The following is a 5,443-nucleotide window of genomic DNA, read 5'->3' on the forward strand; positions in this document are numbered from 1 at the left end:
CCCCTCCAACTAGTCTCCGAGCACCGTCATCCTCCTCTACGTCCTCCACGCTGATGATTAGGATCCGGGGAGCTCTACAGCGCGGGATCCCCGTCGTCGTCTTCCTCGGGTCGCCGCTGTCGCCATCGACCCCGACCAACGCCAATCTCCCATCTACGTCGCGCCGCTGCTGCTACTAATCCGTCACCGGGCCCCCGTGCGCCCACTCGGTGAGCTCCCGCGCCCCGCTCTCCTTTTCCCTCGCGCACCGTAGCTGCCTATTCGCCGTTGCCGAGAGCCCGTCGCCGTGGATCGCCTCGCCGCCGTGGCCGTACTCTCCGTCGTGCTCTCCTGAGCACGGCATCTTGTTCCTGGTGCACCCAGGAACCCAACGCGCCCGCTCGCGCGCTGCTCCGTGGCCGCTAGCTCCTAGCTCGGTGAACGCCCGAATGCGTCACCGCATGCGCTCGTCGCCGGCAGCCGTCCGGTGACCATTTGGTCCCGGGCTCATGCTTGTTGTGCTCGCACGCGCCCGTAGAGTCCTCCTGACCGTTTAGGGTACTTGCTGCCGTGCTGCAGCGCCGTTTCCCTCTCGCGGCCGAACGCCGGCGTCCGCCCCGCTCGTCACCGGTGACGCTGCGGTCCTCCTCCGGCCACGCCACCGCCCCCGCTAGATGCGCCTCTGCGCGCTCGTTCGAACGAGCCCAGGCGCGCGCGGATCCGTGCACTGTGTGCATTTTCCGACGAACTCCGGCGGGCCTGCGTCGTGCTTTTGGTCGCCGGCGGCGTGAACCGCCCCTGCTGACCTGGCACCGCGGGTCCCGCCACCTGGGCCACTGACTGGTGGGCCCAGGGCCCCTGTTGACCTGTTGACTGGGTCAACGTGCTGACTGGGTAGTCCAGTGGCACTGACATGCGGGCCCATGCCATAAAACAAATAAAACAAATATATAAACTGCTAATTAATTTAGATAATTAACTAAAACTTAATTAGACACTGACAGGTGGGCCCAGTAGGTTTACTAACTAATTTTAGATTAGTTTAAACTCTGTTTAACCCACTGTCTATGACAGGTGGGTCCCCCATGTCAGTTTTGACTGGTCAACTGACCAGTTGACCTGCTGACGTCACTCTTATGTCATGCTGACGTCATAAATTCATTTTCGAATTAAATAATTAATTAATTAAATTTCAGAAATTAATATAATCTTTAGAAAATCATATCTTTTAATCCGTAACTCGGATGAAAATACTTTCTACATGAAAGTTGCTCAGAACGACGAGACGAATCCGGATACGCAGCCCATTCGTCCGCCACACACCCCTAGCATACCGAACACGCAACTTTCCCCCTCCGGTTCACCGGTCCGAAAACGCGAAACACCGGAAATACTTTCCCGGATGTTTTCCCCCTTCGTCGGTATCACCTACTACCGCGATTGGGCACACCTAGCATTGTTACTTGTCATGTCATGCATCGATATGCATTTGTTTGCATTGTATTCATTGTTTCTTCCCCCTCTTCTCTCCGGTAGACTACGAGACCGACGCTGCTGCTGCCCAGTTCGACTACGGAGTTGACGACCCCTCTCTCTTGCCAGAGCAACCAGGCAAGCCCCCCCTTTGATCACCAGATATCGCCTATTCTACTCTCTATACTGCTTGCATTAGAGTAGTGTAGCCTGTTACTGCTTTTCGTTGGTCCTATTCTGATGCATAGCCTGACATTGTTGCTACATCTGTTGATACCTTACCTGCAATCCTAAATGCTTAGTATAGGATGCTAGTTTATCATCATTGGCCCTACATTCTTGTCAGTCTGCCTTGCTATACTATTGGGCCGTGATCACTCGGGAGGTGATCACGGGTATATACTATACATACATACATACTATACAGATGGTGACTAAAGTTGGGTCAGCTCGAAGAGTACCCGCGAGTGAATCACGGATTGGGGGCTGAAAGGACCTTTGTCCCGACGGCCCTCTGTGTGGATCTTTATGGCGGAGCGACAGGGCAGGTTGAGACCACCTAGGAGACAGGTGGGCCTGGCCCTGTTCGGCGTTCGCGGATATTTAACACGCTTAACGAGATCTTGGTATTTGATCTGAGTTGGCTACGAGCCTATACGCACTAACCATCTACGTGGGAGTAATTATGGGTATCCCGACGTCGTGGTATCAGCCGAAGCCCTTCAGACGTCAGCGACGGAGCGGCGCGCGCCGGATTGGAACGTAAGCCTGCTCTTGTATTAAGGGGGCTAGTTCTGCTTTCGGCCGCGTACGCAACGTGCAGGTGTGCTATGGGCGATGGGCCCAGACCCCTGTGCGCTTAGGTTTAGACCGGCGTGCTGGCCTCTCTGTTGAGCCTAGGTGGGGCTGCGACGTGTTGATCTTCCGCGGCCGGGCATGACCCAGGAAAGTGTGTCCGGCCAAATGGGATCAAGCGTGTTGGGGAATGTGGTGCACCCCTGCAGGGAAGTTAATCTATTCGAATAGCCGTGATCTTCGGTAACAGGACGACTTGGAGTTGTACCTTGACCTTATGACAACTAGAACCGGATACTTAATAAAACACACCCTTCCAAGTGCCAGATACAACCGGTGGTCGCTCTACCTCAGGGATATGAGGAGGGGATCGCCGGGTAGGATTATGCTATGAGATGCTATTTGGAGATGCTACTTGGAGGATTTCAATCTACTCTCTTCTACTTGATGCAAGACGGTGGCTGCGAGAAGCGTAGTCTTCGACAGGATTAGCTATCCCCCTCTTATTCTGGCATTCTGCAGTTCAGTCCACTGATATGGCCTCCTTACACATATACCCATGCATATGTAGTGTAGTTCCTTGCTTGCGAGTACTTTGGATGAGTACTCACGGTTGCTTTCTTTCCCCTTTTCCCCTTTCCTTTCTTTCTGGTTGTCGCAACCAGAGGCTGGAGTCCAGGAGCCAGATGCCACCGTCGACGACGACCCCTACTACACTGGAGGTACCTACTACTACGTGCTGCCCGCTGATGACGACCGGGAGTAGTTTAGGAGGATCCCAGGCAGGAGGCCTGCGCCTCTTTCGATCTGTATCCCAGTTTGTGCTAGCCTTCTTAAGGCAAACTTGTTTAACTTATGTTTGTACTTAGATATTGTTGCTTCCGCTGACTCGTCTATGATCGAGCATTTGTATTCGAGCCCTCGAGGCCCCTGGCTTGTATTATGATGCTTGTATGACTTATTTTATGTTTTAGAGTTGTGTTGTGATATCTTCCCGTGAGTCCCTGATCTTGATCGTACACATTTGCGTGCATGATTAGTGTACGATTGAATCGGGGGCGTCACAGTCATTCCAAGCTTGTGGTGGGAACTAGGACTTGTTGCAACTTAACTGCCTGCTTGTGTGGGCATGGTCTTCACTTGCATGATATCTCATGGTAAGATCTTGATACGCATGTAGCTGCTGGGATCGCGGAAAGTGTTGGCGACGGCTCATGATGGCTACAATTTGGTGCCATTTCTCGAGTACCTAGTCTCAAGCTCCGAAGTGAAAACCCTATGTCTGACTATAGTTAGTCATACCTAACAATTATGGTGTTTTTGAGTCGTTACATTGTTGAAGGCATTGCTCAGATTTTCTCGGACTTTGTCTTTTATTAGGTTGAAAGCTCCTCGGGATCTATCCATTAGTGGTTGGATCAGTCGATGGCGGCGCTTGAGCGTCGTTCCCTTCCTGGAGATGTTGTTGGCGAACATTTTTTATTGTCCTTAGAATGTCAAGAGACAGCTAGTGCGGATGGTCATCCTTGTAGTTCTTTGATCGTTGTTTTGAGTACTTCTAAGTTTTTTTTTCTTTTTCATATGCCAAGGCATAGCTTCGGTCATGTATGATTTTGCTCCTTGCCGACGCGATTCTTTGGGCGTGTTGATGTTGACTGTATGCATCATATTCATGTAGAGGTCGTGTGTATGTGTATTGTGCTCGTATCCTCTTAGTGTTTCATTTGGAGTGAATAAACTTCACTGTTTATTTATTGAAAAAAAGGCATAGGCTATGGAACTGCAGCAATCCCCACTCGTACACATGTTCAGAACTCGGGTTGAGCATGCTTACAGACTTAATTCGAGCTTGGGCTTGGAGATCTCATATTTGAAGCCCGTGTGCATCAATGGGCAGCGTTATGTCTCGCATATAGCGAGACCCAGCGTGCTCTCGCATTACGCGCTTCCCTCAATGGGCCGGCTTAGGTGCGCGCAAGACTATGGCCTCATTTTTTCACTTTTTTTGTTTCATTTTTTATTTGTTATTTAAATTTTTCATTTATACATCCTAATATTCTAAATACTATATTACAAAAACGTTTACATAAAAAATGAAAACAAATTCTAACAAATTAATTGAAAAATGATAAATATGTATAAAGAAAATGTTTCCCATGTATACGAAAAATTTATACAAAATTATAAAATGTATGTAAAAAGGTTGATCATGTATTTAAAATATTTAGCTAGCATTTGAAAAAAAACTAGTACTTGCAAAATGTTAATCAAGCATTTGCAAAATGTTATATGTGCATAGAAAAAATGTTTACCATGTAGTCAAACTTGTATTTGACAAAATGTTAATCAACCATTTGCAAATGTTAAAATGTATATAGAAAGAAAATGTTGACCAAGAATTTTAAAACAGTCTAACTAAAATATATTACAAAAAACAGTTTACATAAATATTTTAAACAAATGTATTACAAAACACCGTTTACTAAAACATTTGAAAAAATGTTAAAGAAGCATGTTAAAAATTGTTAAATGTGTATAAAGAGAACGTTTCCCATGTGCGTGAAAAAAATTGATCATGTAGTTTAAAAATATTAAACTAGCATTTGCAAAAACAACAAGTATTTAAAAAAATAAACAAGCGTTTGGGAAATGTTAAATGTGGATAGATTTTCTTTTTGACCATGTACTCCAAAAATGTCAAACTTGTATTTGAAAAGATGTTAATTGACCATTTGAAAATGTTAAAATGTGTAGACCGGAAAACTTGTGGACCATGTGTTCAAAAAATGTTAAGATTGTATTTAAAAAATGGTAAACAAGCATTTAAAAAATGTTAAATATGTGTATAGAAAAAATATTTACCATCTATTCAAAAAATGCTAAACTTGTATTTGAAATATGTTAAATATGTATAGAAAATGTTTCTCATGTATACAAAAATATATAATGTGTGTGAAAAAATTTGATCATGTATTTAAAAAAATATACAATGTTAATCAAGCATTTGGAAAAATATTTAAAAAATGTTCATCAAGAATTTGAAAAAAAAAATATGTATATAAAAATGTTGAACATGTACTAAACTAACTATAATTTATTTAAAAATGTTAGTCAACCACTTGTAATTATTTAACTGTGCATAGAAAAAATATTGAGCATGTATTAAAATGGTAAACATGTATTATAAAAAAATTCT

This window comes from Triticum aestivum, chromosome 1B, assembly GCF_018294505.1.
Source record: "Triticum aestivum cultivar Chinese Spring chromosome 1B, IWGSC CS RefSeq v2.1, whole genome shotgun sequence".
Classification (NCBI taxonomy): Eukaryota; Viridiplantae; Streptophyta; class Magnoliopsida; order Poales; family Poaceae; genus Triticum; species Triticum aestivum.